The following is a 24,752-nucleotide window of genomic DNA, read 5'->3' on the forward strand; positions in this document are numbered from 1 at the left end:
CCATGTGATGAAAATACGGATGTATGCATATGGAATGTGGGGTGGAGGTGGTGTTGAGATTATTGAAGTGAGACAGTGGTATAACTGATTGGTAAATTAGTGAATTGATCATACCTGTGAACATCAAATGCATCCAGGTTGATTGCAGGCCATGAAAGAGAAGAAAATTTTCAGGGTTTGTATTGTTAATAACATGAGCCTTAAATGAGAAATGCTCATAAAGAAGTGAGGGGAGATGATAGAACTGGGATTCAGATTCTGAGCCAAATAAAAATTAATGCATGAACACATTTTTCTTGAGAGTGCTCAATAAGAAATATTGTTACTCAGGAGTATATTGGTCAGGATAGGCTAGGTTATATTGTGGAAACAAATAACATTTAGGTCTCAGGGGTTGAGCCAGAAAAGTCACTGTCAGATTGTGTGATGGGATTGGAGACAAGTAGTGAAAGACTACATCATGAATGAAAAGTGCCTCTCAGAATTGGGATGAATGTATCGGGAACATAGATGACTAGAGGGCTTATATTATGTGTTGGCTTAAAAATATAAGAATTGTAGGAAAGAAATAATCAGCTGGTCATCAGTTTGCCAAAGATCAAATAAATGTTCTGGCTTCTTAAATTTGTGCAGTACAGTTGGTATGAAGAACTCCTAGGAATGGACAGATCTATTGCAAATGTTGTAAAGCACAAGGTGTGGAGTGGGAATTTTTCAATGTGGTTCAAAGGAGTGATAAAATTGGTGGTTTAGCAGTGGTTTGTTTACAAAATATTCCCATATCTTAATTTGTATTCTTTGTGTTCTAATTCACTTCTGCTTATACATGTAAAAATATACTAACATCTCTTTATTTTAACCTTATAATTTTAAAAATCAGTCTTTCACTTTCATCATTCTTTTTTCCTAACTTAAATTTTATCTATTATTCTCCAATTTGACCTTTTGAGTTTCTGTGTGTCCCTTAGTTCTGTTTTCTAGAAGAATGTAAATTGTCATATTTTCAATGACAAGAGGGAAGTTCAATTTCTTGGACTCATACAAAGTGAGGTATTTTGTCAAATTTTACTATATATTTTTTCCTTTATTATTGATTTTAATTGACACATACTTGCACCTATTTGTTGGTTAAGGGAATATTTAAATAAATTACAATATACAGTTATCAAATCACACTGTAGAATGACTATAATTGGTAAGTCTCACTTTGAAGGGACAGATATATCAGAATAAAAACCTGAATTATGCAGGAGGACTAAATACTAAAGAATTAGATTATAGGATGTATGAGTCCATTCTCACTCTGCTGTGAAGAAATATCCAAGACTGGGTAACTTATTAAGAAAAGAGATTTAATTGACTTATAGTTCAGCAGGGATAGGGAGGCCTCATGGGACATGTTTGCTTCCCCTTCCACCATGATTACAAGGATTTCAACTTACAATCATGGTGGAAGGGGAAGGAAGTATGTCCTTCTTAACATGGGAACAAGAAGAAGTACAGAGCAAAGTGAGGAAAAGCCCCTTATAAAATGATCAAATCTTGTGAAAAATGACTCTATCATGAGAACAGCATGGGGAGGTGGCCCCCATGATATAATCACCTCCCATGAGGTCCCTCCCACAACATATGGGGATTACAATTTAGACTGCAATTCAAGATGAGATTTGTGTGGGGACACAGAGCCAGACCATATCATTTTTCCCCTGGCCCCTCCCAAATCTCATCTTTCTTATATTTCAAAACACACGTGTGCCTTCCCAGTGGTTCCCTGAAGTCTTAACTCATTTCAGCATTAAACCAAAATTCCAAGTTCATAGTCTCATCTAAGACAGGACAAGTCCCTCTGCCTATGAGCCTATAAAATCAAGAGCAAAGTTAGTTACTTTCTAGATATAATGGAGGCACAGTCATTGGGTAAATATGTCCATTCCAAATGGGAAAATTGGCCAAATCAAAGGGGTTCAGGCTCCATGCAAGTCTAAAATCCAATGAGGCAGAAATTCAACCTTAAAGCTCCAAAATAATCTCTTTTGCCTCCATGTCTTACATCCTGGACACACTGATGCAAGAGATGGGCTCCCACAGCATTTTTGGGTAGCTCCACTTCTGTGGCTTTGCAGCATACAGTCCCCCATCCCGCACCACTCTGACTGTTTTCAAGGACTGGGATTGAGTATCTGCATGCAGCTTTTCTAGGTGCATGGTGCAAGTTGCTGGGGCACTACCATTCTGGTGTCTGGAGGATGGTAGACTGTTTCTCACAGCTCCAGTAGGCAGTGCCCCAGTGGGGACTCTGTGTGAGGTCTCCAACCTCACATTTTCCCTTTGTACTGCCTTAGCAGAAGTTCTCCATGAGGGTCCTAGCCGTGCAGCAAACTTCTGCCTGAACATGCAGAAACTTCTGAACATCCTCTGAAATCTAGGTGGAGTTTCTTAAACCTTAATTCTTGACTTCTGTGCCCCTCAGGCTCAACACACCATGGAAGCTGCCAAGGCTTGGGGCTTGCACCCTCTGAAGCCATGGTCTGAACTGTACCTTGCCGCCTTTTAGCTCTTGCTAGAGCAGCTGGGATGCAGGTCATTAAGTCTCTAGGCTGGCTGCACACAGCAGGGAGGTCCTGGGACCTGGCCCACCAAACCATTTTTTCCTTCTAGGCCTCTAGGTCTGGGGGCTACTGGGAATGTCTCTGACATGCCCTGGAGATATTTTCCCCATTGCCTTGGTAATTAACATTTGGCTTCTCATTACCTATGCAAATTTCTGCAATCAGAATGAATTTCTCCTCAGAAAACAGGCTTTTCTATTCTATCACATCATAAGGCTGCAATTTTTCAAACTTTTATGCTTTGCTTCCCTTTTAGACATAAGTTTCGATTCCAAATCATATCTTTGTGAATACATAAAACTGAATGCTTTTAATAGCATCCACATCACATCTTGAATGCCTTGCTGCTTAGAAATGTCTTCAGTCAGATACTGTAAATCATCTCTCTTAAACTCAAAGTTCCAAAGATCTCTAGGGAAGGGGCAAAATGCCACCAGTCTCTTTGCTAAAACATAGCAACAGTAACCTTTATTCAGTTCCCAACAAGTTCCTCATCTCCATCTGAGACCACTTCAGTCTTGACTTCATTGTCCATATCACTATCAGCATTTTGGTCAAAGCCACTCAACAAGCCTCTAGGACGTTCCAAACTTTCTCACATCTTCCTGTGTCCTGGTCCATCCAAACTGTTTCAACCTCTGCCTGCTATGCAGTTACCAAGTTGCTTCCACATATTTGGGTACCTTTACAGCAGTGCCCCCCAACTGGCACCAATTTACTGTATTAATTCATTCATGCACTGCTATGAAGAAATACCTAAGACAAGATAATTTATAAAGGAAAGTGGTTTAATTGACTTACAGTTCTGCAGGGCTGGGGAGGCCCCAGGAAACTTATAATCATGGAAGAAGGGGAAGCAAACACATTCTTATTCACATGGTGGCAGGAAGGAGAAGTGCTGGTGAAGCAGAGAAAAGCCCCTTATAAAACTGTTTGATCTTGTAAGATCTCACTAACTATCATGAGAATGGCAGGACCACCCCCATGACCTAATCATCTCCCAGGAGGCCCCTTTCTCAACATGTGGAAATTACTATTCAAATTACGATTCAAAATGAGATCTGGGTGTGGACACAGAGCCAGACTGTATCATAGGATGTTACAATTTTTCATTAATTTAGCTTCAGTTGTAAACTTTTTGGTTTCAATAAAGTACATTTCATGAAAAGTTTACACTTTAAGAAAAGTAATTTGACAGTTATATAGGTCATATGGTCATGATATCGTCATCTAAGTCCTTGAAACCCAACATTGCTCTACAATTCCGAAGATAATTGTATATGGTCTACCCCACACTTAGTTTAGTACCTCAGAATTTCTAAAGTGATTTTCAAGTTGACAATATGCCATTTTGAGACTGTCACATTGTTAAATGTTAATATATAAAGTATGTGAAAATCAAGTGGCTTCTAAACTGCAAATTTTCAATATGCCTTGATAAAAAATAATTTCATATTTTAAAAGCCATTAGAATAATGGAGCCAACTGACTTATGACACTCATTTTTTTTCTGTATCCACTTTAGTTCACTACTCTATAACCCGTATCAGTCACTTTAAAGGTTCAACACATTAAAGAGACATACTGATTGGAAATAATATTGTGGGTAGCAGTGAACAGTGAAGCTGAGAAGGATATAAGCAGATTAGTAAAGTACTTCATGGAAATATCAAAATGTTTCCTACCCAAGAGACTGCAGACTGTGCATTCAAAAAGTTTCCTGAATTACAAGAGCAAAAATGGTGGAAATCAGTTGAAGGGAAGAAAATTGTTTAGTCTAATAGAAGCAATTGGCATTGATATGTGGTGTCTTGCTCTCTGATGCCACATCAAATTGGTAAGGGTTTCTAAGAAAAGGATCAAATAGGATATAATACATACATTTTCACCTAAGTATGGCAAAACATTTAGGAGCTAGACTGCTTTGAATTCAATTCTAGTTCTGCCACTGATCAGCTAGAAGAACTGCTGAATCTTCACATATCTCACTATGGAACTGTGGAGGAAATAGCTACCACTTTTCCATCAACACATTTTGTGCTTCTACACCAGGTAAAACACACACAGATCTGGCTTTTCTGCTAGCCAGAGTGTTTTAAAATGTTTCAAATAGTTCTCCTTTCTGTACTTTCCCTTTTCTTCCTCCTAATCTTTCTCTTCACTATCCTTTTATCATCTTGCTTATTTTCCTTTACAAATATTCATTAAAGAAGTATTCTGTGCTAGATATTATGCTAGCTTATAGATATTGCATTTATTTCTGGAGAAAATATATATCATTGAGCACTTAGGATACAAATAACTTTTACTTACAAAGACTTTGTAAAGTAGGTGTTAATCCTGTTTCTCTCTTTCACACACACATGCACACACACACACACACACACAGAAAGAGAGAGAGAGAGAGAGGGAGGGAGGGAGAGAGAGAGAATTAAAGGCATAGCTGTACTATTTCTATTATGCAATCCTGAGTATATTATAGTGAGAGATTGTTTCTCAGTCAGCAAGGTAAAGGCATTTATGTAGGGCTGGCTTCGTGTTTGCTATTTTAAAAAATGAGAAAGGATATCATTAATCATCCTGTCTTTATTTGAATAGTCATTAAAGATGCTATTTGAAGTCCCTGCCACAACTCCTAGGTGCACAGTGGGCTCAGGGACCATACTTAAACACAATGTCTCTGTGGCTTATATCGATACACCATACTGCTCTGACAGCTGCTGAAGCACCCCCGTCAAATATGTGGTGCTTCATCATTATTTTCGATGCCATGGGGGTTTTGCTATGATATACATCACATTTTTCCTGGTAAGCTTGTTTATTACCCATAATCTTCTGGTTCTACTTTAGGTGCATTATAGCTTAGAGGAGTTATAGAAACTTCTTGTGTTATTATAGTAAATTCAGATCACTTAAATAGAAAATAAGAAACATTTTTTGTAGGTTTAGTCTGGGATACATTAATGCTACCCTATTTTCTTCTCAACAGAGGACTTTATTTCTTTAAACAAATTGTCATGCAACCACTGGGAAGAGTTCTGCCCCCAGAAACAAATTTAGGGACAATATTTTGCATTGTGTTTTAATGAAAATGTTAGGTTCTATGGACAATTTCCCTTTGTCCTTAATTCATTCTGGTATTAAAGCCTAATTCGCAGACTTACAGGCAATTCATAGTAATGTATGTAACTCTGCAAAACTGTGCATGATTAATTGCACACCATGTGCTCACTTTTGTGCACCTGGCCATATTCCTAGATGAGTGGCTTCATGCTTTTGGATACTATACTTTGCCTGCTGACTTGGCAAACTGAAGAGATGGAAAAGAGCAGGGAGTTTTCTTCTGGGCACGATTTGTATGTTGGCCCTATCCTTCTACTGCTCTCTGGTCCTGCCAGAAGATTCCACTGGACATACAGATTTGGAAGGGATGTGATATTGCTTTTAATGATTTCTCATGTCATGGAGGTAAGTCAGGGAAGAGGGCTGGCATTGATGCAGAGCAATTTATGGCTTTGAGAACATGTTACCAAATCATTTGTGAATAATAATAAGACTAACACTAATGATAACAGCTTTTATTGAATGTTTATTATTGCTATGTGCTTTAGATTTATTTCTTTATTTAATGTACTCACATACACAAATCTTGTGACAAGGGTAGTGTCATGATCATCATTTGCAGATGAGGGAATCTGGGCACTTGCCATTTAAATGACTTGACCATGGGCACTGACATGGCTTGGCTCTCTGTCCCACCCAAATCTCATCTTAAATTGTAATCCCCACATGTTGAAGCAGAGAAGTGATTGAACCATGGGGGTGGTTTCCCCCATTCTGTTCTCTTGATAGTGAGTAAATTCTTACAAGATCTGATGGTTTTATAAATTATAGTTTTTCCTGTACTCACATGCTCTTCTTTTTTCCTGCCATCTTATGAAGAGGGTGCCTGCTTCCCCTAGTCTTCAAGTAGTCTAGCCAACATGGTGAAACCCCATTTCTACTAAATACAAAAAATTAGCTGGGTGTGGTGGCACACATCTGTAATTCTAGCTACTGGAGAGGCTGAGGTACAAGAATCACTTGAATCTAGGAGGTGGAATTTGCAGTGAGCCAAGATTGTGCCACTGCACTCCAGCCTGGGCAACAGAGTGAAACTATCTGAAAAAAAATATTTCAACTCTCATGCTTTGAATACTGACCCATCATTTAATACAACACTGTGTATATGCTCCACTAATAAAAACATCTTATTAAATGGCAAATCTTTAAACTTACTGTATTTTCCTCATGACAGAATATCACTGTGGCTGGATTACAAGTGTTAAATGCAGCTATGGTCTCATAGCCATCCTCCTTACTGATTGATCTTTTGTCCATACATAATAGTTGCTTCGTGTACCTTGTTGCCTTGCTCATCACCATTTATCCACTGCAGTCCACATTCTACATGTATTGTAAGCTAAATGTTGTTTTTATTATACTTGTTTGGGTTGATAAGTCTCTCAGACTCATCCTAGTATTAGCTTTGTCATAACTGGGTGCTGTTCCTGTCACATTTTTACCTTTACCTCCAAATTACCCATTCTAGTTTTTCTCCACTAACCCAAATATGCTGTTAATTATCCATTCAATAAATTCCCAAGGGACTCATGTCTAAAACTAAAGCCCATTTTATACTCAGAAACACATTTGGAATCCAGAGTTACTAAGATAATAACAAGAGAAAACCCCAACTTAATTAAATTTGAAAAGTATATTTTGCAAAGTAGTGGATGAGAATGAGTACTGAAGGTAGTAACTGAAGAAGAAGTAAAACAGCAGGGGACTGAGGCCAAGTGAAGAAGTGCTAGCTACTGTGGTTAAACTTTGCACGAGGACATAAATCATGGAGGTAATCAGATGTTCCTGGAAGTGGGAGTATTGCATAGATTAAGTGACTAATGGCATTAAGGGATTCTGTTCTATGTTGTTAGAACTCACAAAATTAGAACTATACCCTATGCAAAATAATCTGTAGAGTGAATTTTTAAAGGGTTATGAGAGTGGGTTGACTGAGAAATGGAAATGTTGTGATCACAACAAACCGAGCAGTGGAGTGAATAGAGGCAGACAAGCTGTGTGGTCCAGCAATTCCATCCCTTTGTCAGGTGCAGGGGTTATGTTTGGTGAATGGAAGAGTCACCTGATATAAAGAACATGGATTCCGGAGAAATATTCTATCATACAGCATAACCTGAAAAGGAGATGGGGGTCTATTAAGCAACTGTAATTTTATATTTTCAAAAGAGTGTTTTCATTATTAATGTATTTTTCAAGATATCTGTATTTGATTCAGGCAAACAAATCTTTTCAGAACTAATTAACCCTGCATAACATGACAAATAAGTTTTAAGTCTATAGAATTGGAGACTGGAGATAGAAGATCACTTTACTCATTCTTAATATCAGAGGAATTGTATAGCAGTATAATCTCTATTCTGATAAAGGTGGTTGACAATTATTGTCACATGTGAAACTGACACGCTCCACCCATAGTTCACAACTAAAGAATATTTGCCAGTCTAAGGAATTTATACAATATGGCTTCAAAACAAGTATGCACATTTCCCCCCTTTATTGAATATAAAAAACTTACTACTTGACATTGCACCTTAATCTTAGTAATAAGATTGCAGCATGAATGGACTGTTTGACTACACCTTGTCCTAAGCATCTTGGAAAATACAGAAGTGTAATTTGTAAGAGTTTTCTAAGGCTGACTGCAGGCTCTCTATAGAAAAAAAGTGTAGAAGCTCTCTTTAAGAAGCCCTTCTTTGAGAAATGGCTACAAAGGAAGAAACATTTCCCCCGATTGATTAGCAAATACTGATTCCTTTATAAATATACATGCATGTTGACCTTTTTAGTCTGTTTTCTAGAATACAAATTCAGTATGGCCCCCACACAGTCACGCATGCTGTGAAGGTATTTTGGGGTACTGGAACACAAACGGGGACATCGATCTACCTAATTCATTTCAGGGTCCCTGTCTGGAGCCTTATTGCTTGCTCCTCTGTGGTACCGGAACAGAGCTCATGCCAGTCAGCAGGCCTGGGATTTAAAGATTTCTTCATATTGGAGCACTGCAAGCTTGAATGCAGAGAAGGTTAGAGGCTTGGACAAATGAAACAAATACTGAGTGGTTACAAAGTCTACCCCCTTTCACTTGAAAAATATGCCTACATTGTTAGACTAAGTGTGCATTGATACAGACTTGCATAATACAGCCACTAAGCAAAGGAAACAGTAACAAAAATGAATTAATTTTTTTACATAGACAGGAAAGACTAATTTTCATTTGTGTGATTTTGAAGTCTTCTTTTAACTATAATGCTGCCAATCAAAACAGAAATTGGGAGACTAAATAACACAGCACTTCTATTTAGAAAGATATTTTCAGATTCCTTATGCCAAATTTTATTCTGTATGTTTAGCAGTTGCAGCAAAATTATTGCTTCCACGTACTGACATGCCAGAGTTAGATACTATGCTGTTGTCTTCAGACTCTCAGTATGTTTTATAAAATTCTCACCATAATCCTGCAAAGATCTTCTTTTCTCAATTTTAACAAAGGAAACAGAGCCTACAGAAGTTAAGCATAAATTCCAGATTCAAATTTTGATTTCCCATGTACAGTGTAATCTTGAGGGAGTTTTTAAATGCATGTTGCTAGGTTCGTGGCTGAGGTCTGTAAAACAAAAGATTAACAAGAGACAAGGATATCAATTTATCCAATATAAGGGTTACAGGGCACAGAAGGCTTCAGAAATGAAGATCCAAAGAAACAGAAGAGCCTGTGTATTTTGATGCTGTTTGATAAAGTTGATAGTTGTGGAAAAATATGGAAGGACAAGTATGATCTAATGGCGATAGACTGGGGACTCAGCAAAGCTGTTTGCTCAGATTCTTTCCTGGGTCTTAGTGTCTTCAGCGATAAGAAGTTTCTTTTCCTCCATGTATAGGGTCTTATGGGGAAGGTCAGTTAGGTTTTATGTTTTGCTTCATGAGAGAAGTGATGAGCAGAAGGTGAGAGTGACCTTTCTGCTTTTGCTGTTTTCTCAAATACCAAGGCATCATATTTGGGGTAGCATATTCTGAGCCTCGTTGTTAACCTCTCTGGGCTTTACTTTATTTATAAAATGTAGACAAAAGTATTGTGTAGTTTATAGGTTAATTGGGAAGGTTAAATGACTTAATTTTATGAACAGACAGACATAGTCAAACCATTAAAGTAGTGCTTGCCACATACAGTAAGCATTACAGAATGTTTTATTATTATTATAACAACACCGTAATTGAGTATGTTGCCTTTTTTCTAAACATCTAAGAAATTTTCAATTTTTAAAATTGCTGTGCTTTAGAAACCTGAGAGAGCAGAGAATAAAATAAAAAATCCTTACTCTCATGAAGCTTGCATCTGACTAGGGAGGGGGAGTTAATAAAGAATATAAGTAAAACATGTAGTGTGCTCTATGGTGAAAGTGCTACAGAGAAAAGCAAAGCAGGGAAAGAGACCAGAGTGCCAGGGCTAAGGCTTCCAGTTTTAAATATGGCAAGCAGGGGAAACCCTTCTGAGAGGAGGATACCTGTACAAAGGCTATAAATGAGGAAGTGAAGACATAAGTCATGTTGGTGTATGTGGGAAGAGCACTCCAGGCCACCAAGGAATCCAGTGAAAACACTGTTGTGGAGGCACATCTGGCAAGTCTGAGAAGGAGTAAGATGACCAGCAGGGCAGAAGCATAGGGGTGTGAGTTTATAGGAGATAAGGTTGGAGAGTTAACAGGCAGCCACGCATTCTATAGGGACTTACAGGCCATTCACTGTAAAAACATTGGTTCCTACAATGAGTTATATGGGAGATATTGAAGAGTTTTGAGCAGAGGAATGACATGATCTGACTGGTAAGTTTTCCTAGGATGCCTATTATTGCAATGTTGAGAATTCACAGAAAGAAGCATGAAGACGTCTTAGGAGGCTATTGCAATACTCTGGGCAAAATCACGGTGACTTGGGCCAGAAACATAGCAGCAGCAAACATGGTGAAACATGACGGGACTCTGGATATATTTTGAAGACAGAGTTAGTAATATTTGTTTTTTAATAGGATGAGAGATGTGTGTGTGTGTGTGTGTGTGTGTGTGTGTGTGTGTGTGTGACAGAGAGAAAGAGGCGTAAAGGGTGACTCCAAGGTTTTGAGTCTGAACAAGTGAAAGAATGAAGCTGTTCTTCACTAAGATAGACTGTTTTAGAAGGTTTGGGGGTGCTGGTGAGTTTGGGAATTCAGCTGGGGATTTGGGGTAGGCCGCACATAAGATGCCTATGAGACGTGCATGTGGAGATGTTGAGTGGGACTTTGAAGTTGAGAGGCTAGATCCTAGCTGGAATCTAAATCTGAGAGTCACCAGCATAGAAGCAGCATTTAAAGCCTTGAATCTGACTGGGAGTCGGATTCAAAGAAGTAGATATAGAGACAAAATAGATGCTAAGTCCTCAGTTTCTACATCATCAAGAGATTGGTGAACAAGAAAGAAATGACCACACGACTGACATAAGTACCTGGGTGAGTTATAAGAAAGTCAGGTGAGTATGGAGTTTTAGAAGCCACATCAAGGAGAAGTTAAGAATGAAATGTGTCAGATGCTATTGATAGGTTAAGTAGCATGAAGATTGAGAATTTTACTATTGGATTAGTAATAATACAGTCATGGTGACAATGACTAAAGCAAGAGGAGTTTCTACAAAGTGGTGGAAGCAAAAAGAGAGAGAGAGAGAGAGAGAGAGAGAGAGAGAGAGAGAGAGAGAGAGAGAGAGAGATACTGGGAAAAGTAACAATGACCATGCAAGAGAGAGGGGAAATCAGCTGGACCAATGCTCTCAGGCAGGCAAGAGATAATGATATCTATTGCAAAGTTAAGAGTTAATCTTATCTAGGAACACAGATAGTTAATAGTAATCAGAGAGAAAGAGGAGAAAATAGGCAGAAAACAGGCAGAAAATAGGTGAGTGTGTACAGTAGAAAACTTTTGGAAGTCATCTTCTGATTGTTTCATTTGTCGCAGGGAAAATGAGCAGAAAGTTCAGGAAGTTCAGGGAAGGGTGAGCAGAGAATCTTGGGTTTCCTGTGAAAAGGACATAAACACTGATAAGGAGCATGATGAAATTTGTCCTGATGGTCCCAAAGAGTCTGGTAGAGTCTAGTCAGTATTGGGACAGGAGGAAAGGATGGATCTTACCTGGATTTCAAAGATTTGGTACTTTTCACTTGATCCTTTGTAATGGAGGTATGAAGGTCATAGGAGTAGGCATATTCCCAGCATCTTGGGATCCTTCTGGACTCTGAAGATAAAAAGCTGGAGAGGAGTAGAGGGCCAGCTCACTTTGTGAGGCTTCCCTTTGGCCCTATTAGTGGAGGGAGCTCTTACCTAGTCCTTGGCTTCAACAGTTATTTGATACTTGGACAAGCAAGGTCTATAAATTTAAAGACAAAACCTATTGATCTGAATAAAACACAGAAAGCTTTATACAATAAAATAATGCTACAATAGTAATATTGAGTAGTCAGAAGACATAGGGACTAAAGTGTGCAAATGCAGAGAGCTTCTGTTTTGGATTGTTTTCTCATTTGTACTTATTTGATGCATAGCATAAGGTCAGTCCTTTTCCATTTCAATTCAATCTATTTCTATCATTTAAAGATTATCTAAATAGGACAGATAATTTTGAGGACTTAGGGAAATTATCCACCATTTGTGTGGGGCTGCAGGTTGCTCATTGAATATAGAAATGTTGGATTTTACGGTGGTGTCACCGCTGCTGCCTCCTGCTCGCCCTGGACCCAGCGACTGCTGTCATGGCTCCCGGTCAGCTCGCTTTGTTTAGTGTCTCTGACAAAACAGGCCTTGTGGAATTTGCAAGAAACCTGATTTCTCTTGGTTTGAATCTGGTCGCTTCTAGAGGGGCTGCAAAAGCTCTCAGGGATGCTGGTCTGGCAGTCAGAGATGTCTCTTTGAGTTGACAGGATTTCCTGAAATGTTGCGGGGATGTGTGAAAACTTGGCATCCTGCAGTCTTTGCTGGAATCCTGGCTCACAATATCTCAGAAGATAATGCTGACATGGCCAGACTTGATTTCAATCTTATAAGAGTTGTTGTCTGCAATCTCTATCCCTTTGTGAAGACAGTAGCTTCTCCAGGTGTAACTGTTGAGGAGGCTGTGGAGCAAGTTGACATTGGTGGAGTATCCTTACTGAGAGCTGCAGCCAAAATCCACGCTCGACTGACAGTGGTGTGTGAACCTGAGGACTATGTGGCAGCATCCACAGAGATGCAGAGCTCCGAGAGTAAGGACACCTCCTTGGAGACCAGATGCCAGTTAGCCTTGAAGGCATTCACTCATATGGCACAATATGATGAAGCAATTTCAGATTATTTCAGGAAACAGTACAGCAAAGGCATATCTCAGATACCCTTGCAGTATGGAATGAACCCTCATCAGACCCCTGCCCAGCTGTACATGCTGAAGCCCAAACTTCCCATCACAGTTCTAAATGGATGTGTGTGATTTTTAGAAGAATCTGTGTGATTCTTAGAACGCCTGGCCGCAGGTGAAGGAACTCAAAGAGGCATTAGGTATTCCAGCCGCTGCCTCTTTCAAACATGTCAGCCCAGCAGGCACTGCTATTGGAATTTCACTCAGTGAAGACGAGGCCAGAGTCTGCATGGTCTTTGATCTCTATAAAACCCTTACATCCATTTCAACGGCATACGCAAGAGCAAGAGGAGCTGATAGGATGTCTTCATCTGGCGATTTTGTGGCATTGTCTGACGTTTGTGATGTACCAACTGCAAAAATTATTTCCAGAGATGTCTCTGATGGTATAATTGCCCCAGGATATGAAGAAGTCTTGACAATACTTTCCAAAAAGAAAAATGGAAACTACTGTGTTCTTCAGATGGACCAGTTTTACAAACCGGATGAAAATGAAGTTCGAACTCTCTTCGGTCTTCATTTAAGCCAGAAGAGAAATAATGGTGTCGTTGACAAGTCATTATTTAGCAATGTTGTCACCAAGAATAAAGATCTGCCAGAGTCCGGCCTCTGAGATCTCATCGTAGCCACCATTGCTGTCAAGTACACTCAGTCCAACTCCGTGTGCTATGCCAAGAACAGGCAGGTTATCGGCATTGGAGCCAGACAGCAGTCTCATATACACTGCACCCACCTTGCAGGAGATAAGGCAAACTACTGGTGGCTTAGACACCATTCACAAGTGCTCTTGTTGAAGTTTAAAAAGGGAGGGAAGAGAGCAGAAATCTTCAGTGCCATCGATTAATACGTGTCTGGAACTATTGGCAAGGATGAAGATTTGATAAAGTGGAAGGCCCTGTTTGAGGAAGTCCCTGAATTACTCACTGAGGCAGAGAAGAAGGAATGAGTTGACAAACTGAGTGAGGTTTCTGTCAGCTCTGATGCCTTCTTCCCTTTCAGAGATAAAGTAGACAGAGCTAAAAGGAGTGGTGTGGCATACATTGTGGCTCCCTCTGGCTCTGCTCTGGCAAAGTTGTGATTGAGGCCTGCGATGAACTGGGAATCATCCTCGCTCATAGGAACCTTCGGCTCTTCCACCGCTGATTTTATCACACCGTGTTTTATGGTTTGCTTATGTGTAGGTGAAGAGTCATGAGTGAAACTTTGAGAATAAATTAACAAAAAATACGTCTTTTAAAAAATTTTTTATTTTTTATTGCATTTTAGGTTTTGGGGTACATGTGCAGAGCATGCAATACAGGTGCATAGGTACACACATGGCAGTGTGTTTTGTTTGCTTTCTCCCCTTTACCCACATTTGGCATTTCTCCCCAGGCTATCCCTCCCCACCTCCCCCTCCCACTGGCCCTCCCCTTTTCCCCCCAATAGACCCCAGTGTTGAGTACTCCCCTCTCTGTGTCCATGTGTTCTCATTTTTCATCACCCGCCTATGAGTGAGAATATGTGGTGTTTCATTTTCTGTTCTTGTGTCAGTTTGCTGAGAGTGATGTTCTCCAGATTCATCCATGTCCCTACAAACGAAACGAACTCATCATTTCTGATTGCTGCATAATATTCCATGGTGTATATGTGCCACATTTTTCCAATCCAGTCTATCATCGATGGGCATTTGGGTTGGTTCCAGGTCTTTGCTATTGTAAACAGTGCTGCAATGAACATTCGTGTGCATGTGTCCTTATAGTAGAATGATTTATAGTCCTTTGGATATATACCCAGTAATGGGATTGCTGGGTCAAATGGAATTTCTATTTCTAAGGCCTTGAGGAATCGCCACACTGTCTTCCACAATGGTTGGACTAATTTACACTCCCACAAACAGTGTAAAAGTGTTCCTTTTTCTCCACATCCTCTCCAGCATCTGTTGTCTTCAGATTTTTTAATGATCACCATTCTAACTGGCGTGAGATGGTATCTCAATGTGGTTTTGATTTGCATCTCTCTGATGACCAGTGACGATGAGCATTTTTTCATATGATTGTTGGCCTCATATATGTCTCCTTTCGTATAGTGTCTGTTCATATCCTTTGCCCAATTTTGAATGAGCTTGTTTGTTTTTTCCTGTAAATCTGTTTGAGTTCTTTGTAAATTCTGGATATCAGCCCTTTGTCAGATGGGTAAACTGCAAAAATTTTTTCCCATTCTGTTGGTTGCTGTTTCACACTAGAGACTGTTTCTTTTGCTGTGCAGAAGCTGTAGAGTTTCATTAGGTCCCATTTGTCTATTTTGGCTTTTGTTGCCAATGCTTTTGGTGTTTTGTTCATGAAGTCCTTGCCTATTCCTATGTCCTGGATGGTTTTGCCTAGATTTCCTTCTAGGGTTTTTATGGTGCCAGGTCTTATGTTTAAGTCTTTAATCCATCTGGAGTTAATTTTGGTGTAAGGTGTCAGGAAGGGGTCCAGTTTCTGCTTTCTGCACATGGCTAGCCAGTTTTCCCAACACCATTTGTTGAACAGGGAATCCTTTCCGCATTGCTTGTTTTTGTCGGGTTTATCAAAGATTGTATGGTTGTAGATATGTTGTGTTGCCTCTGATGCCTCTGTTCTGTTCCATTGGTCTATATCTCTGTTTTGGTACCAGTACCATGCTGTTTTGATTACTGTAGCCTTGTAGTATAGTTTGAAATCTGGTAGTGTGATGCCCCCCGCTGTGTTCTTTTTGCTTAGAATTGACTTGGCTATGTGGGCTCTCTTTTGGTTCCATATGAAGTTCATGGTGGTTTTTTCCAGTTCTGTGAAGAAAGTCAATCGTAGCTTGATGGGTATAGCATTGATTCTGTAAATTACTTTGGGCAGTATAGCTATTTTTGCAATATTAATTATTCCTAACCGTAAACATGGAATGTTTCTCCCTCTGTTTGTGTCCTCTCTTATTTCCTTGAGCAGTGGTTTGTAGTTTTCCTTGAAGAGGTCCCTTACGTTCCTTGTGAGTTGTATTCCAAGGTATTTTATTCTTTTTATAGCAATTGTGAATGGCAGTTCGTTATTGATTTGGCTCTCTTTAAGTCTGTTATTGGTGTAGAGGAAGGCTTGTGATTTTTGCACACTGATTTTATATCCTGAGACTTTGCTGAAGTTGCTTATCAGTTTCAGGAGTTTTTGGGCTGAGGCAATGGGGTCTTCTAGGTATACTATCATGTCGTCTGCAAATAGAGACAATTTGGCTTCCACCTTTCCTATTTGAATACCCTTTATTTCTTTTTCTTGCCTGATTGCTGTGGCTAGAACTTCCAGTACTATATTGAATAGGAGTGGTGAAAGAGGGCATCCTTGTCTAGTGCCGGATTTCAAAGGGAATGCTTCCAGTTTTTGCCCATTCAGTATGATATTGGCTGTTGGTTTGTCATAAATAGCCTTTATTACTTTGAGATACGTTCCATCAATACCGAGTTTATTGAGGGTTTTTAGCATAAAGGGCTGTTGAATTTTGTCAAATGCCTTCTCTGCATCAATTGAGATAATCATGTGGTTTTTGTTTTTGGTTCTGTTTATGTGGTGAATTACATTTATAGACTTGTGTATGTTGAACCAGCCTTGCATCCCCGGGATGAATCCTACTTGATCATGATGAATAAGTTTTTTGATTTGCTGTTGCAATCGGCTTGCCAATATTTTATTGAAGATTTTTGCATCCATGTTCATTTATGGATATTGGCCTGAAGTTTTCTTTTCTTGTTGGTTCTCTGCCGGGTTTTGGTATCAGGATGATATTGGTCTCATAGAATTATTTGGGAAGGATTCCTTCTTTTTGGATTACTTGGAATAGTTTCAGAAGAAATGGTACCAGCTCCTCTTTGTGTGTCTGGTAGAATTCGGCTGTGAACCCATCTGGACCTGGGCTTTTTTTCACTGGTAGGTTCTTAATTGCTGCCTCGACTTCTGACCTTGTTATTGGTCTATTCATAGTTTCAGCTTCCTTCTGGTTTAGGCTTGGGAGGACACAGGAGTCCATGAATTTATACATTTCTTCCAGGTTTACTGTTTTATGTGAATAGAGTTGTTTGTAATATTCTCTGATGAGCGTTTGAATTTCTGTGGAATCTGTGGTGATTTCCCCTTTATCATTTTTTGATTGCATCTATTTGGTTGTTCTCTCTTTTCTTTTTAATCAATCTGGCTAGTGGTCTGTCTATTTTGTTGATCTTTTCAAAAATCCAGCTCTTGGATTTACTGATTTTTTGGAGGGTTTTTCGTGTCTCAATCTCCTTCAGTTCAGCTCTGATCTTATTTATTTCTTGTCTTCTGCTGGGTTTTGAGTTTTTTTGATCTTGCTCCTCTAGCTCTTTCAATTTTGCCAATAGGGTGTCAATTTTGTATCTCTCCATTCTTCTCATATGGGCACTCATTGCTATATACTTTCCTCTAGAGACTGCTTTAAATGTGTCCCAGAGATTTTGGCATGTTGTGTCTTCATTCTCATTGGTTTCGAAGAACTTCTTTATTTCTGCCTTCATTTCGTTGTTTATCCAGTCAACATTCAAGAGCCAGTGGTTCAGTTTCCATGAAGCTGTGCAGTTCTGAGTTGGTTTCTGAATTCTGAGTTCTAACTTGATTGCACTATGGTCTGAGAGACTGTTTGTTATGATTTCAGTTGTTTTGCATTTGCTGAGGAATGCTTTACTTCCAATTATGTGGTCAATTTTAGAGTAGGTGTGATGTGGTGCTGAGAAGAATGTATGTTCTGTGGATTTGGGGTGGAAAGTTCTGTAAATGTCTATCAGGTTTGCTTGTTCCAGGTCTGAGTTCAAGCCCTGGATATCCTTGTTGATTTTCTGTCTGGTTGATCTGTCTAATATTGACAGTGGAGTGTTAAAGTCTCCCACTATTATTGTGTGGGAGTCTACGTCTCTTTGTAAGTCATTAAGAACTTCCCTTATGTATCTGGGTGCTCCTGTATTGGGTCCATATATGTTTAGGATCGTTAGCTCTTCTTGTTGTATCGATCCTTTTACCATTGTGTAATGGACTTCTTTGTCTCTTTTGATCTTTGTTGCTTTAAAGTCTATTTTATCAGAGATGAGAATTGCAACTCCTGCTTTCTTTTGCTCTTCATTTGCTTGGTAAATCCTTCTACATCCCTTTATTTTGAGCCTTTGTGTATCCTTGCATGTGAGATGGGTTTCCTGGATACAGCACACTGATGTGTTTTGGCTTTTTATCCAATTTGCCAGTCTGTGTCTTTTTATTGGTGCATTTAGTCCATTTATGTTTAGGGTTAATATTGTTATGTGTGAATTTGATACTGCCATTTTGATGCTAGCTGGCTGTTTTGCCCGTTAGTTGTTGTAGATTCTTCCTTATGTTGATGCTCTTTAGCATTTAGTGTGATTTTGGAATGGCTGGTACTGGTTGTTCCTTTCTATGTGTATTGCCTCTTTCAGGAGCTCTTGTAAAGCAGGCCTGGTGGTGACAAAATCTCTGAGTACTTGCTTGTTTGCAAAGGATTTTATTTTTCCTTCACTTCTGAAGCTCAGTTTGGCTGGATATGAAATTCTGGGTTGAAAGTTCTTTTCTTTAAGGACGTTGAATATTGGCCCCCACTCTCTTCTGGCTTGTAGAGTTTCTGCCGAGAGATCTGCTGTGAGTCTGATGGGCTTCCCTTTGTGGGTGACCCGACCTTTCTCCCTGGCTGCCCTTAGTATTTTCTCCTTTATTTCAACCTTGTTGAATCTGACATTTATGTGCCTTGGGGTTGCTCTTTTTGTGGAATATCTTTGTGGTGTTCTCTGTATTTCCTGCAATTGAGTGTTGGCCTGTCTTGCTAGGTGGGGGAAATTTTCCTGGAGAATGTCCTGAAGAGTATTTTCCAGTTTGGATTCATTCTCTTCGTCCCCTTCTGGTACACCTATCAAACGTAGGTTTGGTCTCTTCACATAGTCCCACATTTCTTGGAGACTTTGTTCATTCCTTTTTGCGCTTTTTTCTCTGATCTTGGTTTCTCGTTTTAGTTCATTGAGTTGGTCTTCGACTTCTGATATTCTTTCTTCTGCTTGGTCGATTCGGCTATTGAAACTTGTGCATGCTTTGCGAAGTTCTCGTATTGTGTTTTTCAGCTCCTTTAATTCATTCATATTCCTCTGTAAGGTATCCATTTTTGTTATCATTTCCTCAAATCTTTTTTCAAGGTTCTTAGTTTCTTTGCATTTATTTAAAACATGTTCTTTTAGCTCACAAAAATTTCTCATTATCCACCTTCTGAAGTCTAATTCTGTCATTTCGTCACAGTCATTCTCCATCCAGCTTTGTTCCCTTGCTGGTGAGGAGTTTTGGTCCTTTCTCGGCTATGAGGTGTTCTGGTTTCGGGTGTTTTCCTCCTTTTTGCACTGGTTTCTTCCCATCTTTGTGGATTTATCCACCTGTCGTTTGTGTAGTTGCTGACTTTTCGATTGGGTCTCTGAGTGGACACCCAGATTGTTGATGATGAAGTATTTCTGTTACTTGGTTTTTCTTCTACCAGTCTAGCCCCTTTGCTGTACGACTGCTGAGGTCCACTCCAGACCCTGCTTGTCTGGGGTGCACCTATAGCAGCTGCGGAACAGCGAGGGATGCTACCAGTTTCTTTTTCTGCTATCTTTGCCCCAGAATGATGCCTGCTAAATGTCAGTCTTTTGGATATAGAGGGGTCAGGGAGCTGCTTGAGGAGACAGTCTGTAGTTTATTGGAGCTCAATTTCTGAGCTGTGAGCTCTGTTGTTCATTCAGGGCTGTTAGGCTGCTATGTTTAATTCTGCTGCAACATAACTCATAAAAAAACCCTTTTTTTCTCAGATGCTCTGTCTTGGGGGGAGGGTTGGGGCTTTCCTTGTGAGTGTCCACCTCTCTATCCTGCCCAGCTAGAAGGCAGTCTAGTCACTATTTGCCTGCCGAGGCTCCGCCCTGCTGGTGTGAGGTTCACCCTGTTGCTGCAGACTCTGCCCTTCTGCTGCGGTCTCCACCCTGTTGCTGCGGGCTGCGCCCTGGGTCAGAGTCTCTCTGTTGTACCGGGTTGCCTCGGCAATGGCAGGCTGCATCAGCAATGGGTGTGTACCTCAGTAGGGGCTGATTGCCTTGGTAATGGCGGATGCCCCTCCCCCACGGTGCTGCACTTTAAGAAAACCTCCTCACCGGGAGCGTTTGGAATCGCCGTTTTGTTTTTTGCACTGCGCTACCCCAAAGTCTTTGTCCCTGGGATTTCCTGGGCTGGCTCACTGTCCAAGTCCCATTCAGTCTCAGTTTCAGCCCTCTCAGGTCTCAGTTTGCCGGTTCAACAGGGCACCCGTAACAGTGCACTTTTGTATGGAGCGCTGTGGAGCGCCTCTGTGCTCCGGCGTGGGCCTTAGACACACCAGCTGCCGGCTACACCAGCCAAGACCTCTGCCTGGTGTCCCACATCTCTTTTATACCTGGGAATTTCCCCGTTCTCTGGGCAACTAAGATCCATCTGGAAATGCGTCCCCGACTCACCCTCTCCGCGCATCCAGCAAGAGCTTCAATCCTGGGTTGTTCTCACAGCGCCATCTTGAGTCCTCGGGCCAAAAAATACGTCTTAATAAAAAAAAAAAGAAATGTTGGATTTTACAAGATAAAGCAGTATTCAGCCAATTAATTATGTAAATGTAACTATAAAATAACCAGACTGATTTGCTGATGCTGAGCCAGTGTCATTATTTTAAAGTCACAGATTTTCTATTGTATATTCATTTTATAAAATAGGAAGGCTTGCTATGGGTCTCCATGTGGAAGTGAAAATGACATCATTTGATTTTTAAACAGCCTCATCACTAATATTCCCAGACAAGTGGTAATAATAATGATAATAAGCAGTTTTTACATGTGTACTACGTGCCAAATATACTGTCATCATTCTTTAAAATAATTCTGTAATATAGGCACTATTATCCTATTTTTTATATAAGAAAACTTAAGATTAGATAGCTTAGTAATTTGTTAAGACTTAAGCAGTTATGAAATTATACAGCAGGGACTCACATCCAACTCTGCTTTCAATGTCTGTGCTAATAACCACCAAACCATAGCGTTGTTTCAACTTCTATGTTGAACTTCTCACTCTAGACAAAGCAGTCAGGACCGCTTTATGAGTAAGCAGGTTAGGTGATTACTTATGCACAAAAGTTTAAGTCTACTTCCTCTCAGTTCATCATTACAATTTCAGTCTTTTGGGTCATGGTGTTTTAGTCTTTGAGAATCCGTTTATGTTTAAAATGCTATTACTGTGGAAAGGGTCATTAATTTAGCCATTATCAGCTGACATCTGTATTATTATTCAACTACATTGCATTAATTGCCAGACAGTTTGACTCCCCCAAGAGGGAAAATATTTATCCCAGATAAGACCTGGAAGTTGGAGAGATCACAAGAAAATGTGTTAAGAGAAAGAAAATGTAGACTGGTAGGGAGGTTGTAGGCCAGAAATTTTACCTACTTCAGAATTTGACTCAGTCTCCTGTTTCAGGTCAGATTAGATAATTTTATAGCTAGAGTGGCACTTGTAGACCAACCACTTCAATATTCTCATTTTATAGATTAGAAAATCGAGTCCCAAGGTCACACAGTGGGATAGACAGAGAGGTAGAATTACAATTTATAGACTAGATCCCTTCCCATTATAACACTGCCATATTAGGTTGTTGTCAGGTTATAACCTTTGAACTTAATACATTCACTCTCCTCTGTTTTGGAGTCTGAGCTATGAACCTCTTTTTCCTTCTTTTCCTCATTTAATTCAGGGTTTTTTTGACCTAAGATGCAGTGAACTGCTCTTTAGTTCTTATCTTCCCTCAACCCTTTGTGAGGTATCAAATCCAATTCCACTAATCTAGAAATTTTATCTCAAGAACTATGCCAAAGAGAATCAGTTACTATCACACTAATAGGTCTAGAAAAAAGCATGCAAAGGTAAATGGCAGCATCTTGCTTGAAACAATTCTAGTTTTCAGTATTAGGGATCTTGTCAGAAGCAAGAAAATGCACAAACAGCAATTCCAGAAACGCCGAGAGGCTAGCTGAAACTCACCTTTTTCCAAAATCTTACTTTCTTCCAAAGAGAATTCAAAATATTCTTTGTTCTAATTTTCTGGCAAGATTTTAATTTGGGGATATGAATGGAAAACTGAATATGCAGTAATAGGTACTAAATACATAAAGAATCAGCTTTTGTTTTAGAATCTACATACAGAAGCATATGAAATCTTTTAACCAAGTAGTTTTAACTATCCACTACCACAGAGAAAATCTCAGCAGCCCAAATTACCATTAATAATTCTATTAATTACCAAACTTAATGTGTTATGCAAATTCTACCAAATAAATAATAAAACTGATCTCATAATTGATGATGATTCATCTAATCAAGTTTCTAAATCCTGCTTCATCTACTTGGACACTAAAGCAAGACAGAAATGAATAGATTTAATGTCCTTCGAGGTTATGTGGAATTTGAAGCTAGTGATGGGAATTTACCTATGGGGGTTAGTCAGTAGGTCATTCGTCTGGGAAAGTGGTAGCCAGATAGATAATAAACTTTGCATCTACATCTGGTTCTCACTTTGAAGTCTAGTTTAAAATCAGTGACTAAAATGAAAAAAGTGTTTAGTATCGCATTGCCATTTTATGTAGGTGGCTGACCTGTGCCAAAAGAGGAAGAGAGGAATCTGAATGTGGACTACAGGGTTTATAAATATGCTTGCAACAGAATCTAATCTGATTCCTGAAGGCATATTTTGTACATAGAGGACTGAGAAGAAAGGCTGCCCTAATACCAGTTCAACTCAGATGGTGACAGAAAATGTACTCACATAGATGTGTCTCCTTTGTCAAACTGAGTTCAATTATGGCTCAAATTAATTTGATAAAAATGCAAAAACTATTTTAAAACTTATTAGAGACAGGGAGAATATGCCTGTAAATCAACAGGTATTGGTGTATTTCTCAAAGACTTAAAAAAATAACAAACACATCAAGCAGCCTGAAGACTTTAAAGTTTCTTTCCAGTTTGGTCTAACTTTTAGTCTGCATTTTGGATCTATTACTAAATGAGAAAGTAAATCTGACGCCCTTGTGGAGTTTACTACTGATAGAGAATGGTATGTCTATAAAAAAACTAATCTGTGTAATATGTAATCAAGAAGTGGTGGAATCAGAATCTTGCTAGTTTAGATATATAATGGAGTACATTATTTTTAAATTTTATCTAGTGTTTTTTTTTGCTATATATCTGTACCCATTAAATACAAAATAATGACTTTATGTTTATAAAATGTATATAATTATACATGTTATTCTTGTCATCCAGAGAGTAGGCAACATGGGTACAGTAAGGTGGAGTTATTCAGCTCATTAGTATAGTCAGGGAGAAGTTCAGATACTTTTTATTTGTATTAGAATTGTTTCTTTAAATATTAATTATATTTTAAGAAATATAATTTATACTGTGCTGAGAGTAAACAAACTTTTCTTTAATTAAAATCAACTTAGCTTCTTATAAGACTTCATCCTTCCTCTATAAAATTTCCAAGTTTATTTAAGAAATTCCCACCAGCTTTTGGATCTCTGGGTATTCTTCAGGCACACAACAATGATTAAAATATAAAGCATAGAAATGATAAATTATTGAGATGAATTAAAAAATAACCTTGACTCTGGTATTTTTAATTCATCTTTAAACCTGAATGCATCTTACTAGACTGATCAAAATAAACACATTTAGAATAGGAGGATAAGTCTTAAGATTCAGTTAGAACTAGTGAAAGATTTCTGTGAGTTTTTTTGGAGACAGAATGTAATTGATTTAAGTGATGAGGAAGTGGAGGTAAAGACAGAAAGTAAACCATTATTCAAAATGATTGTTTTTAAATAAAATAAATATTACCCTTAATTCTGCTGTCACAGTTGAGAGTGATAGAGAATAACATTATGAGTAGTGTATATGGCCACCATCTGTATTCACAGACATAACTTACTGTTTCATAAGGATGTGACATCTACTACTTAAATATGAGGTGGTATTTCCATTTTGGCTATATTCATTAGAGCTAAATGGTTGGTTATATATCACCAAAAATGAAGGGGGATTGTCATCCCAATGGAGAAACTGCCAACCTTGTTCAGTTGATCTATTAGGTCCCCGTCAAAGGTGGGGTGGTATTGCTACTGCCAGTGTGGTAAAATGAGAACACTGAGCAGAGAAACTAGTAAATCAGTCAGTCTACCTGTTGAAAATACAGTTGTTTTTTGTTTTTTGTTTTTTTTCTTTTTTGAGACAGTGTTGCACTCTGTTGCCCAGGCTGGAGTGCAGTGGTGCAATCTTGGCTCACTGCAATCTCTGTTTCCTGGGTTTCAGGGATTATCCTGCCTCAGCCTCCTGAGTAGCTGGGATTAGAGGTACATGCCACCATGCCCCGGATAATTTTTGTGTTTTTTGTATAGTCAGGGTTTCATGATGTTGATCAGATTGGTCTCAAATGCCTGACCTCAAGTGATGCATCTGCGTTGCCTCCTCAAAGTGCTGGGATTATAGGCATGAGTCACTGTGCCCGGCAGAAAACACAGATTTTGAT

The 24,752-nt window shown here is 39.2% G+C and overlaps 1 pseudogene; it reads left to right on the forward strand.

The window, feature by feature from the left end:
• The first annotated feature begins 12,504 nt into the window (after window positions 1-12,504).
• On the forward strand, window positions 12,505-14,285 carry LOC100393977 (bifunctional purine biosynthesis protein ATIC pseudogene; annotated as a pseudogene).
• The last annotated feature ends 10,467 nt before the right edge of the window (window positions 14,286-24,752 follow it).

Source organism: Callithrix jacchus, chromosome 3 (genome assembly GCF_049354715.1).
Source record: "Callithrix jacchus isolate 240 chromosome 3, calJac240_pri, whole genome shotgun sequence".
NCBI lineage: Eukaryota > Metazoa > Chordata > Mammalia > Primates > Cebidae > Callithrix > Callithrix jacchus.